Source organism: Eumetopias jubatus, unplaced genomic scaffold (genome assembly GCF_037043125.1).
Source record: "Eumetopias jubatus isolate StellerSeaLion01/CBP00866 unplaced genomic scaffold, mEumJub1_p1.0 scaffold_9, whole genome shotgun sequence".
Lineage (NCBI taxonomy): Eukaryota > Metazoa > Chordata > Mammalia > Carnivora > Otariidae > Eumetopias > Eumetopias jubatus.
The window spans coordinates 58,016,025-58,030,263 of record NW_028274815.1 but is presented as its reverse complement, the minus strand read 5'-3'; the positions used below and the strand labels follow the sequence as shown (position 1 = coordinate 58,030,263).

The 14,239-nt window shown below is 43.1% G+C and overlaps 1 long non-coding RNA gene across 1 annotated transcript; it reads right to left on the bottom strand.

Moving 5' to 3' along the window:
• Window positions 1-887: 887 nt before the first annotated feature.
• LOC114201273 (uncharacterized) lies at window positions 888-13,387 on the bottom strand. The gene is made up of 3 exons (XR_003607617.2): window positions 13,238-13,387; window positions 13,003-13,123; window positions 888-969 (listed from the first exon to the last, which is right to left on the bottom strand). It is a non-coding gene; the product is annotated as an uncharacterized LOC114201273 (long non-coding RNA).
• Between the last annotated feature and the right edge of the window lie 852 nt (window positions 13,388-14,239).

The window sequence follows — 14,239 nt, the reverse complement described above, 5'->3', positions numbered from 1 at the left end:
AATTGTCTTTCTGGCTTAAGAAGGCGCTATGCCAGTTCTGATAGAGAAACAATGATACCCTGTTAGCCAGGATATGAGCCACTTCCTTCCCTCCAGAGCAAAATCTGCTGTCTGCACAAAGGAAATTGGTTTCTCAGAAGCACACCTTTGTAGAAACAAGTCTATTTGGGTGAAAATTTTGAAGTAAAATATTCTTAAGACAAAAATGAATACTAGCAGTATATATGGGAAAATGCTATTTTCTGTAGGTGGTGAGATTATGAAAAATTGTCTCGTTTTGTTCAGCTGTATTTTGCAACTTTTCTACATGAATATGTGTGATAAAATTTAAAAAAATCCAAAAGCCAGATACTGGCTTTTGAAAAACCAGTCAGATACTGTATCGTAAAAATCGTTACTTGATTAACAATATTTCAGGCTGTTTATTTTTAAAATTTGTTATTTTTTTAAAGATTTTATTTATTTATTTGACAGAGAGAGTGAGAGAGGGAACACAAGCAGGGGGAGTGCGAGAGGGAGAGGGAGAGGGAGAAGCAGGCTTCCCGCCGAGCAGGGAGCCTGACATGGGGCTCCACTGACCGAGCGGAAGGCGGTTGCTTAACTGACCGAGCCACCCAGGCGCCCGTTTGTTTATTTTTAAGTACTCTCTACACCCAACCTGGGCCTTGAACTTACAACAGCAAGATCAAAAGTCCCATGCTCCACATCAATTGAACCAGCCAGGCACCCCATTAGGCTTTTGATAATATAGCAAATACTTTAATACTAATAGCCAATAGAAACCTTTTGGTTGAATGCTAAATACTTGAATCAATAGCAGAGGCAGTGTGGCATTTAATTGTAAGGTTAAAAAGGGCAGTAAACAATGTACAGGTACTCACAGCCGCTCTGCAGGTGGGGACTCGTTTTGTATTCCAGGGCCCTGTAGATGGCTGCCTTATGTCCTCCAGTTCAAGACGAAGCAATAGTCTGGGCAATAAAACAAGAAAAGTCTATAAGTCACACTAAAGCTTTTATCATCCTCAGCATCAAATGGTCTCTAAACATGAATAAGTTTGGTGTGAAGAAAGAATGAGAAAGAGGAGCTTTCCAAGCTATGGTATAGATGTTTGTCCTTCTCAGGTGGGACTCCTTATGCCGAAACGTTGTTACTGAGTATGTTGCAGGGGAGGCAGAAAAGAAAGAAGCTGAGATCATTGATTGTTAAGGTTCTTTTCTCCTATAATGTTCTAAGAATTTGTGATAGTTTTACTTTAGTAGTATATCGATATATAGTTTTAAAAAGTTATATTCATTCACGCATACATACATTTTAGAGTTTTCTTTAAACTTGGCTTGCTGCTGAAGGCTATCTTGATGTACTTTCAGTGAAAGCTGCAGGTGAGTCTACTGTCTCACCTGTCTATAGCCAAATTAAATGGTAGGCAAAAAAAGTTTTCAAATAACTAAGTATCCTGATGGAATACATTTTATAGACTTATTCCTTCTAATGGCAAAGAAAGGGGCTTTTTAAGTACAGAGATAACTCAGAGGCAGGATCAAGTGATGGTGTAGCACTAAAGAATCAAGAATTCACTCCTCATTCTCTCACTTCCCCACCCCTCAGGATTTTACTGGAAAGCAGAATCTGCTAACTTTAGAGTGTCATTTAAGTTAGTTGGCTACAATTTTAAAGCTAACCAAAAAGCCACACACACAAAAAAAAAACCCAACAAAACCCAAAACAAAAGACACGTGAATTCCCAGCAACCCACTGTCTAGGCAGGCAGTTGAAAATGAGAAAGAATGAACTGAAAAAGGGCAAACTGATTGATTCTGCAGGTGGTGTATGCAGTCCTCAGAAACAGAGAAATACTCAGGCTCGTTCGCTCTCGTTCCCTTCAAGAGGACAGACCTGGCAGGTTTAAAAAGGTTCAGGAGACTGAGTAGCTTGGTCAAGCAAAGAATTTTGTCAAAACATCAACAGAACCAGGGCTGTTTCCTGTTTGATTGCGGGCATTTTGAAGCAAACAGAATCCTGAAGTCAATTCACTTTAAAAAATTTTATAGGCATATATGTATATGAATTTTTTTGGTGCCTGCTGATGCCACATTTCCCCCCTTTGCCAACTGAATTGTCTTTGCAGATGTCTGGGAGCTACCTGTTTGTCTCCTCTATTCTGTTTTTCATAGTTAAATAACATCTCAAATAATTTTTCTCTTTGCTGGATGGAAATAACCAAGTTGGGTCACTGATTTGCTACTACAGCACGTTCATTATGGGTTTTGCACTGTGCTTCTAGTTTCATAAATAAGGCTGCATTTAGGCTTTGGTTTCTAGAATTCAGTTTACAGGTGCATCCTCCATACTGTTCTCACCCACTGGCTTTTCAGAAATGTCTGCTTTTTTTTTCTTTCAAGATTTTGTTTATTTATTTGAGAGAGAGAATGAGATAGAGAGAGCATGAGAGGGGGGAGGGTCAGAGGGAGAAGTAGACTCTCTGCTGAGCAGGGAGCCCGATGCAGGACTCGATCCTGGGACTCCAGGATTATGACCTGAGCTGAAGGTAGTCGCCCAACCAACTGAGCCACCCAGGTGCCCCAGGGATGTCTGCTTTGCTCAAATGTGCCCTGAGACCTGGGAAGCCTGGCTAGATGGATAAGCTACTCACACAGCTGTTTACATGGATTACCTAAAAAAGCAAACATCACATCTCATTTGCAAAATGAAAGAACTTCAAGAAATATAGGATTTAGATTCTTTTTTTTTCTTTTGGACTTTGCAAAGACTTGAGTTAATCACCCTCTAGAGCTCATGGTACACAATCATCCATGGGAGGCCTTTTCTTGTTTTACTTTATTATTTTCTTGTTTTATTTTTTCATTTCCCCACTTCATCTCCAGCATCAGCAGCCATTCTGTGCTTGGAAATACATGTATCCCCAAGTTGGATTTTATAATGCTGTTTTATGAATGTATGTGTATTCAGTCTGTATTGTTCAATGGCTCTTATTCTGTTTATTGCTTTTTTTCTGGGGGGGGTGCGGAAAGAGAGAGAGAGAGAGAGAATCTTAAGCAGGCTCCATGCACAGCAGGGAACCCGACGTGGGGCTCGATCTCACTGCCCTAAGATCATGACCTGACCGGAAATCAAGAGTTGGACACTTAACCAGCTGAGCCACCCAGGCGCCCGTGTTTATTGCTTTTTTTTACACAATGCTGTTTCTAAGTTCTTTCCATGTTCCTTTATGCACATGTAGCTAATTTCTTTGAACTGCTGCATAAGGTTCCATATTAGGTGTTCAATACTTTTAACACATCCACTCCTCTAGTGATAGATACCCAGACTGCCTCCAACTCCCTTGTATCACAAACAACCCTGTGATAAACACCTTTATACACGTCTCCTAATGAACCTGACTGAAGAGGGATTCCCGAGTCATCCATTGCATGTGCACATGTATGCAAGCACGTGTGCCCACAGAATGCTCATATCTAATTACAGTCATGCCGGCAGCACATGAAGGTTCTTGCTTCCCCACATCTTTGCCAAGATGGCCAAGTCATTGTCCGACTTTCTAATTTTTACAAATCTGTTGGGTGTGAGAGTAATTAGTCTTAATATGCAGTTCTCTGTTTACTTGTAACATTGAACGTCTCTTCAATTCTTCCGGGTCATTTGGCTTTCCACTTCTGAGAACTGGCTATTCATGGGCTCTGTTGATGTTTTGACAAAATTCTTTGCTTGACCAAACTACTCAGTCTACTGAACCTTCTCCTAGGCCCATTATATGCACTTCCTCATAAAATCCAGTTTTAGCAAGGCTTCCCCCGCGCCTCCCCCATATCTGATCTGGTTCCTCATCCTCCACTGCCCCCAGGTGATGTCTGTCTCCCTGGCCTGCCTTCAGCAAGAATCTTGGGACCTGGGGTTAGCAAGATGCCCCCTTACCCCTGACGTTTCCTCTTAGCAATTTTCCACCCCGACCCCACCCCCCCCCCCAGGCTACAAATTCCCACTTGGCCATGCTGTATTCCGAGTTGAGCCCAATTCCCCTTACTGTACAACCCCACGGTGGTCGTCCTCAGTACAGTCTGCCTTACTGTTTTTAACAAGTGTCACTGAGTACTTTTCTTTTTTAACAGTTTCTATTGGGTACTTTATTTGATTTGCCAGAGCTCCTTATATATGCTAGGTTTAAAAAGTTTTTATTTAAATTCCAGTTGGTTAACAGTGTAATAGTAGTTTCAGGTGTACAATATAGTGATTCAGCACTTCCATACAACACATGGTACTCATCACAGGTGCACTCCATAATCCCCATCACCTGTTTAACCCACCCCCCACCCACCTTCCCCTCTGGTTGCCATCAATTTGTTCTCTTAGAGTTAAGAATCTGTTTCTTGGTCTGCCTCTCCCTTCCCCTTTGCTCATTTGTTTTGTTTCTTAAATTCCACATATGGGTGAAATAATATATATGCTGGGTTTTAATTCTGTTGGTTTGAAATATAAATATTTTCTAAATATTTTCTTTCTGTCTGTCCTCTGTCTGCATAAGCTTGTCTACAACAGCCTTCACTGAACAGAAATCCTTAATTTTGGTGTGGCCAAACCTGCCAAAATTTTGTGTTATGGCTTGTGCTTTTTGGGTCTGATTTACAGAGTTCTTTCCATCCCAAAGTCTCAAATATATTCTACATGTTCTTCTATTAGCGTTATCATTTTATAGATTTCTAAGGGGTCACAAGTTACTTAAGAACGTGTGGTTATTATTATAGAGTACCCCTAACTTTGGGTAACATAGTACTGGCCGCCTGGTAGGAGCTTACCAAAGAAAGACTTTTCTATCTCCATCTTTTCTATCTCCATCTCAAGTCCTGTCTCTTTGGTGGTTAACCGAACGGTTGCTCTGGTACAGACTAGACAGCCCCTTCTGCTCTGGGCACCGGTGAGGCTGCTGCATACCCTCTCTCTCCCTTGTCCTGGCCACCATCACCTCATGCCGGGACTTGTGTGGCAGTTTCCTAACTGACCTCCTTGCTTGTAGGCTGGGCTTTTTCCTAGCCATTCTCAGCCCTCTTGTCAGAGTGACGGAGCTTAGTAAGTACCCAGTGAATGCTGGCTCTCATTACTATTACTATCATCATCGTGATTATTACAGAGTTTGGCACTTAAGAAAATAGTCATAAGTGAGAAACATGTTCAGCAGCGATGGTATGTGCGGTACCCAGTTAAGTGCTATCCAGAAAACCCGTGTTGCTTCAACCATGGTTTTTACCAATCTTTTTGCTTTACCAAGTTCAGACTAACAGCCTGTCTTTGCTCATTCTGTATCTGTTATGGTCCCAAGATCAGCATCCTGAACATATATCCCTGCTGTACAAAATATGAGTAGCTGGACATTAATCTCTGCAGGTTCTAGAAAATATCTTGAAAATTTTTTTTAATTCAGCCTCCGATTTGCTTTTTTTTTCATAGAAATCAAGTGTACTGTATCAAACTCCAGTTAGATGACAGAAACCATACAATAACTGGGGCAGGGAAAGTTTAATATAAATTATATTAACTAAAAATGGAATTAACTACTATGGAGTCAAGAGGAGTCTAAAGAATGCAGGGATAGTGGGTATGGGGAGCTGTTGATGCTTTTAGGGCACTGTTACCTAACTCTTTATTTCATTATTGCTCCCCTATGGAGATTTTCTAGACTTTTTTTTCCTTTGTGCCTCCCTTCCATTAAATTTTAATACTGCAGATACACTGTATCTGCACACACCATGGTAATACCTGAGATTATTTCACACAACCCCCCCCCCCCAGAAGCACTTTTCACCCCCCGCCCCCTGAGGATGCCTGCTCTGGGGCTAGGGCTGCAGGCCCAAGGCCCAAGGAAGGAACACATTTAAAAGAGCCCTCCCACCCCCACCCCCCCGGAAGCCGGAGATGCTGAGACCTCACTGGAGAGGGTGTAGCGAGGTGCTGGAAGGCAGGTAGGGAAGCAGGAGATCACCTACTGGGGGTGCCTGTGAGACTTGCTGGAGGGCTAAGCACACCTGGAATTCTGGTGCCCATGGCTGCCACGCACCACAGGGGAAGGAAAGCCACCTCAGGACAGGGAAGAAAAGCACTTTTCCCTTGCAGTGGCCCTCCAGTGCTCTTTACTCACAAACCATCAGGCCAGCTACACAGGAGAAATGTTTACAGTTTCAGCTGCAGCATCACAAAGCAGGGCAGTGAAGGGTGGATTTGGAGCTGAGAAGAAATAGTTAACTAGAATATATATCAAAAGAAATTCTTTAAAAAAACCAAAACCTTTAATTTATTATGTAATCTCTGCCTCCAATGTGGGACTCGAACTCACAACCCCAAGATCAAGTGTTGCATGTTCGACCCGACTGAGCCAGCCAGGTGTCCCCAAAAAGAAATCCTTTTAAATTAAGGGTTCTAATTAAGTTCTGGCTATGATGCTTATGATGCCACGGTTTTACTATGTCATCATATATACACATAAAAAACACCCAGGAATTTGTAAAAACGCAGGGCATATCATCAGTAAAGCAATTTATTAATAGTATATGTTGTCATTTACGTGTGAATTTATGTCTTTGACCCACCATCAGTGGTATTTACAATTTGAGTTATTTTCTTGAGAATGAAAGTGAATGTCTGATCTATGTTCTTTCTCCAAACAATTCAGCCACAAAATGTTGACCAGCTGACACCAGTCTTGTCTTTTTGACAATAACATTTCTCAGGGTAATTCAATGGACATTTTGATTTAAACCTGCAGAGAGGTTGGCAAATGTATCAATTCATCAGGACCTTATTACTCTTAGGTGAACAGATGAATGGAGTTTCTGAATCACAAAACTAAGGTCTAAACCTCAGAGCAGAGGTACAAATCATTGAAACAAGGAAGCCTGGCCTAGCCAGTAAGACTTCCCTATTCACCATTTACTGTACCATCTAAGGGTAATGCCTGCAGCCAAAAGACAGAAAAATAGCGAATCAATGTCTTTGACCTTGTTTGAAATTTGCCCCCGTGCTAACTGCCTATGTAAGCCTGTAGCTGCATATCCTATAGATGTCATAAGTCATACTTCTAGTTGGGATTTGGCTGTGAAATGGCTTGCCGAAACAGAGTATGGCAATCAAGCTCTCTGGCATGCGGTTTCATTACCTTTTATAAAGGGAAAATGTTGGTAAAGATGATGTGAGTGATATGCTGAATAAGCACAAATTTCTGACCTAACCAAAATGCAACCTTATTTATTTTGGTCCCCACTGACTTTACATATATATAAAGTCAGGTGGTGGTCCAGGGGGAGAGCAAGGTCCTCTTTGTCTGCTCTGGGATGAAAATTCTGTTAGGCCCTTAAATTTTACGGCCACTCTGATGTCACAGACTATCAATTTCCATTATAAACACAGTCTCCATGCAGAAATTAGGTAAGTCTGAGCTATTAATCAAAACTCCAAATCTGATTTTAAGGACACAGCCTTTCCTCTCCTCCAGCACCCCCAGCAGCTGCACTCTGAAAGATTGCAGTGGGAAAAGGGAGGGATGTTGGCTGGCTCTTTCTCAGAACTTCTTGTCAAATGAATGGAAGCCTCATTATGCTGGATGTCTTCTACATGCTCCTGAGACCCTCTCTCTACCATGGCCTGCCTTCCTCTCTGCCCAGGGAGGCTGGTCCTGTAGGAATGTGTTCCCTTCCCTTTAGCTTCCAGTTGGGTTTGGCTAATCAAAGTCTTCTGGGGGAAGACCAGAGGAAGGGAGAAGGGAGAAGAGCTGTTCATCCATTAGCTTTTTCCCAATGGGCTTGCCTCTGGCTGGCTGTGTCAAGGTCATTGCTCCTCTTACTGTGGTCTGCTCCGAATAGCTCTCCCTTTCCAAGCTCTGAAAAATCACTCCTTTAGGGCCAAAGGGTGTCAACCACGCTGCAGCTTCTAACTCCTACTTCCTAGACTATCCAGTGGGTTTCCACTATACCCCAGCAGCCCTTTGTAAATAGCCTCTTTGAAAAGAAACTCTCCTGAAATTATCCTAATTTAAGTGTGCCATCTGTTTCCTGTTGGGACCCTAACTAGAAAAAAACCCATCAAAATTCATATTGCATAGCAACACTTAAAGTCTAAAAAATCCATTGTCTCAGATGAACTCCCATCACAAAACTCACTCTCAAATCATTTGCCCCACAATATCATCCTCCAAAGTAGTTCAACAGCTACTGTACTGTACTGGGTCCATTCTCTGTTCAGCAAAGCCAGAGTTGGTGCATCTAGTGTCCTCCCGTGCATCTTTGCCTTTCTCTTTCAGGGTCTCTTACTGGTATCTCTCCCAGTGGAAGGAACACGGATCTGATTAGTTCCAGTATCTTCATGAATCAGTCTCCTGTATTTCCAGGAATACATGCATTGTAAAAGCGAAACCCAGGATAAAAACAGAAGCTCTGAAGGTAGACATTTCAGACTTTGACACCAGGGTAGGAGAAGGATTTTGACCTCCTCTATTCTGACGAAGAGGAGGCCTAAATTTCTCCTTTGTTCTAACACGTGTCACCTGGAGCGGAACTTTAAAGTCCCTGCTTCAGCTTCGTTGCAGCTCTTCCAAGACTTTCCAGTATATCCGTTTTTCAAAATTCGTAGCCTGTATCAAGGAGAGCCTAGTGTTCAGTTCTGAAAGTACAAGAAATACCTAAAGATTGTTGGTCATTGTTTCATAGTGGCTGAGAAATCTTTCCTGTTGCCGCTTTTCTCACATCTTGCCTCTGATCAGCCCTGTCTCTTCAGCTGTACTTAAATGAAAGAAATCAAGACAACAACGTTCAGCAATCAGCGACCCTAAAATAGCAGGCTGCCGCCAGCCAGTTAAGCACACACTCGCACACAGGCAATCATTCAAATTTCGTACCTGGCAAATAAGGCTAACAATTTATACTTTGATCTGACTTAATTATTTGAAAAAAAACTGCTTTTCTGTGGCATAAATACAGATGCCAGTTCTGTCTTGCGGCCACATTTCTCACTAGAAAGTCACATTAATTGTAGGATTCCCTTACAAAGAAACTAGTAGAATGATTTCTTGTAAATGGTAAACTAACGAAAAGGTATCCACTAGTGCCTGTGGAGTTAAAAAAAAAAAATATTGCCTCTGATTGAAATTAGATGGTTTCAGTCCATAAATATTTACTGAGTGTTCACCAGGTGCCAGACACTGTTTGCTGCAAAAAATAACAGTATTGAAGAAGGCAAACCAAGTCTCTGTCCACAGTGGTTGCATTCCAAGTGAGAAGGAGATAAGTAATAAACATGTAGATAAATAAATACAATTTCAGGAACTAAGTGCTATGAAGAAGATTAAATAGGGTAATATGGCAGATGGAACCTGAGGTGTGATGTGGTTACTTGGTGACATCTGACTTGAGACCTGAAGGCTGAGAAAAGGGCAGCAGTGTGGCCTTCTAGGGAGGAGCTCTGCTAGCAAAGAAATAGTAAGTGCAAAGGGTCTGGGGTAGAAATGAACCTGGTATAGGGCACCTGGGTGGCTCAGTCAGTTAAGCGTCTGCCTTCAGCTCAGGTCATGATCTTGGGGTCCTGGGATCGAGTCCCACGCTGGGCTCCCCTGCTCTGCGGGGAGTCTGCTTCTCCTTTTCTTTTTGCCGCCCCACACCCCTTGTGCACTTTTTGTCTCGCTCTCTCTCAAATAGATAAGTAAGATCTTTAAAAAAAAAAAAAGAAAGAAAGAAATGTACCCAGTGTATTTAAGGGCAGAAAGATGGGCAGTGGGGCTGGGGCAGAGCAAGAGGTTGACTTAGAAGGGGAGGAGGAGATGAGGCTGAAGAGGGAGGCCCAGCCAGGTCAAAGACGGAGAGGAAATTTATGGAGGATTTAAAGCAGGGAAGCTGGGAAGTGATATAATCTAAATGATATTTTAAAAAGATAAGTCTGCTACTTTGTAGAGAATGGACTGTAGGAGGTTAAACATAGAAGTGGGGAGACAATAGCCCAGAGGAAACAATGGCAGGCGCCGCTGGCTTGGCCCAAGGTTTCAGCAAAGAGGACATACTGGCCCATACAGTGCTTCTGTGAAGATGAGGAAGTCTCCCCTTCCCTTTAGTGGCCCCAAATACCAGGTGGATTAAATGTGGGGTGTGGAGAAAAGAGGAGGCCAGATGACTGAGGCTTGCACCTGCATAATGGGGTGGACTGTGGTGAAATCACTAGCTCAGTTTTGATCACGCTCACTTAGAACACCATGAAGCGGGTGTACCCAGTTCCCAACAGGCAAACATTTATCACACTGACAAAGTCAAGTAGTTTGGCTAGGGGGGAAGTTACCACTTCAACCAGCACCGGAAACCTTATGCTGATGTCATGGAAATAGCATTTGTGAGATATCCAACCAATGTTGCCTCCCAGTAAACTCTTGTACCCATGCCCCGCCCCCTCCCATTGAGTCAGTGGCATGCATTGAGTCACACAGAGAGAGAGAGAGAGGAAAAAAAAAAAAAACCAAACAGCCAAGAATGGGTAAGTCATCATTTAGCTTTGAGTTTCAAAGTAGGATTTTAAAAAATTCATGGCAAGACAACAGTTTGAAATCAAGTGCTTTTGACTAGCAAAAGCCAGACTGTGTTGAAAGAAAAAAAAATGTAATTGTATCTTCCAATGAGGCAGAGCTTGGAGAACTGTCCCTGAGCAGATTGTAGATAGTGCCAGGAAGAACACAGGATATGACGTCAGAGTTGTTTTCCCATGAGAGGAAAGACAGATCAAGTTTAAGCAGCAGATGGGAAGTTGGAAGATTCAGAGGGTAGAAGCACAGGGTTGCCCCAGGTGAGTGGTGGGGGAGTCTTAAAGCTGAAGAGGTGTGTACCCTGCCTTCCATTTGGAACCAGGCCAACTACAGAGAAGTGGAAAGGCCGTGGTAGGCAACAAGAGGCCTTGTGATCATGCTTCCAGTTCCTGGGGTCTGTTGTGTTTTCCCTGGGAGAGAATGGCGGAAGGCTAACAGGAGGAATGCGCTGGAGGATGCCTGGCTTTGGGCCAAGAAGGTGCGAAGTTCTTTATCCCCACAGGCTATGGCAGGGACTGTGGCGGTCGGTAGAATGTGGAATCAGTGTAGGCCCAAAGCCTGGAGAGACCGATCTGACCAAAGGAAGCTGGGAAGGCCTGGATATTGGCAGACAGACTTTCCCTGCACCTTTCCTACAGCTTCCCTTCTACCTGGGAAGGGGAGAAGCCAGGGATGAATGACAAACCCTGAGGAAGGACTGAGTCGTTTACCAAGGGGGACTGTTTTAAACCTAAAGGGACTGAGCTGTGCTTAAGCAGCAGCATCAAGTGCTTTCCACCTACACCAGGAACAGGGTTTTTTTTTTTAGCAAGAAGTCATTATAGACAATAAAGTGTTTTTGTTTTGTTTTGTTGGTATATCTAATTTTTAGTGCATACATTTCAAGACTGCTACATTAGGAAAGTCTGCATCTTTTTACTGAATGAGGAGAGCTCAGCTTGATGTACCTCAGCCCATAATGGGGAGAGGGGGAGACAGGAAAGAAGAGGGCGAGGGTTGACTGTCAACACTGGTTGTCTCCAGGGAAGGTAATTGGGGGACAGAGGAGGGAAAAAGACACATTTTTTTACTGTACACTTTTTGTACCTTTTGCATTTGTACCAGGCATGAGCATTAACTTTCAAAAAGTAAATTAAAATGGGAAAAAGAAAAGTTTCTGAAATGAAAAAAAAAAAAAATGCAGGGGTGCCTGGTTGGCTCTGTCGGTAAAGCATGCAACTCCTGATCTCAGGGCTGTGAGTTTGAGCCCCACGTTGGATGCAGAGCTTACTAAAAAATAAATAAATAAATAAACCAAAAAATGCAGATGCACAGAATCTGATAGTGAATGCTTGACAGCTGACATTAAGTATTTTTTAGCTTGCCAAGAATCTTCTCCATGCACCGTGTGGTTGTTCCTTTCATTTGCACTGATGCTGGTTTTGTAAGCTGTCCATCTTGGCTCTCCAGCTTGCCTATGCCATCCCTGCTTTGTACCCCAAACACATATCATACATCCAGTAGATAGGCCATCACTTCTAAAGGGGAAAACAACCCTACTGACCCAGTCTTGCCTAGATTGAGGCATGGAAAGGATTGATGAGGGGTATTTGTCCTCATGCTGGACATTTCTATTCCTTTGGCATCAAATAACAGTGTGGAAGCAGTGGAAAGAATTTGGGCACTGGAGTCAAACTCACCAGGACTGAGCCCTGCCAGCTTCGTTTTCTTGGGTGAGTCTTAAGTTTCTCCTTCCACACAGTAGAGTTGATACAAACCTCATTGGGCTATCTTAACACAATGCTACCAACCATTCTGATTACTCCCCAACCCCAGTCCAAGAGAACGGAGATTAATATTTGAAAGATCTTGCATCTGACCAGACTCTGCATACCTCTTCTTCCTACCCCCATTCTGTTGTCCCTACCTTGATAAACCCTATTAGTATCTCCTATGGTCTGGGCTCAGGGCTTTCATTTAAAATGAACTGGGCTATAATAAAGTCTGTTTGTCAGTGTCCCTTGCAACTAGACATTCCGTGTTCTATGGCCAATGGATTTCAGTATCAGTAGGGTGTGAGCCTCTCCTCACCCTTCCTTCTTCCTGCTGACTGCAAAGCAAACAAAAAGGGTGGAATTGGAGAAACTGCTGGACCAGGGTATGGAAGTCAAATCCTGAGGCAAGTAAAACTAGGAGCTAGAAAGAATCTTGGCTCTTGACACCTTGGTGCTCTATTCTAGCCTTATTAGTTTACCTGGATTTTTAGGTAAGAGAGCAATCAACCTGTTTCATGTTTACTGTTACTTGGACTTTTCCATCATTTGCAACCTAATCTAACGAATATAACAAAGTTGGATCATTCTAACTTCTTCCCCATACCAGTCCTGGGGGCTCTAAATGCTGGTGGTCAAATTACATGACTAAGCAGATCACGGCCAATACCTACTACCTTCTCCAACCTCACCTCGGTCCTCAGTGCTGCTTAGCAGTATGTCCAGTTCTTTCCAGTAGCCACTTCAAATCTTCGTGCTCTTCAAACTTTTCTCGCTTCCTTTTCCCATTTCCCTCTCAGCAGTTGACCTCTCCTTATTTCAGAGGGAAAAATACAAAAACCCATTAGATAAGACTTCCCCCCTCAATCACCCACCTCCAAGGTTACTCATGTCCGCACCCATTTTTTTTTCCTTTCCTCCAGTTACCATGAGATTAGCTTCTGAAGGCTAATTCCTCCCCTGTGCGAGGGATCCAGTCTCTTCCATCCTCCTCAGGGACTACCCTCCTACTGTCCACGATCTTCCTCCCTTATTCCACTGGCACCTTCCTTTCAGTTTCAAGCATCCTCAAGTAGTTCTCCTCTGCAAAACAAACACACAAAAACTTTCCTTCAGCCTTGCATTCCTGTTCAGGTTTCTCTGCTTTCCTGCTCCCCTCCCTCTTCCCTCTCTAACTCCCTTCCTTCACTTCTCTCCCTCTCCCTTCCTATCTCCTCCCCTCCACAGCCAAACTACTTGACGTTTCAAGGTCTCCACCTCTTCCTCCCTCAGGATCTTCTCAAACCTCCAGAGCATGGTCTCTGCTCCCACCACTCCATAAAAATGCTATTGTCAAGGTTACTAACACCTTCCTTGTAGCCAAATCCATGGATATTTCTCAGTCCTCAACTTGCTTTGCTCCTCAGTAATGTGACAATGTTGACCACCCTTCCTTAATGCATTCTCTTCTCTTGGCTTCCATATCATTCATCTTTTTTCCCCCAGTGACATCTCTTTCTCAGTCTTTGTTATGTTTTTTTTTTTCTTTTACTCTACCCCATAAATGTTAATCTTCCTGTCTGTCTAGGTCATGGCTTCCTGGGAAGTTTCATTAACTTATTGGACCTCAGGCTGGTGATCCCCAAATCTTCATTACGCTCTCCAAGGTGGATCTCATTTTGGGGCTTTAGAGTCATACATTCAACAAGCCACAGAGCAGCATCATGGATATCTTATAGTGATCTCAAACTACCTTCATCCCCCACCCCCAGACCTGCTCTTCTGTTATTCCAATTCGGTAAATGAACAACCATCCGTCTAGTTGCCCAAGACAGTCATGGGTCCTCTTTAATCAATCATAAAGTCTTGCCAAGTTTACTCTTCAATGTGTTAAATATGTTTCAGATGCATCCACTTCTCACTTCTCTCCATTCTCACTGCTAATTCCCT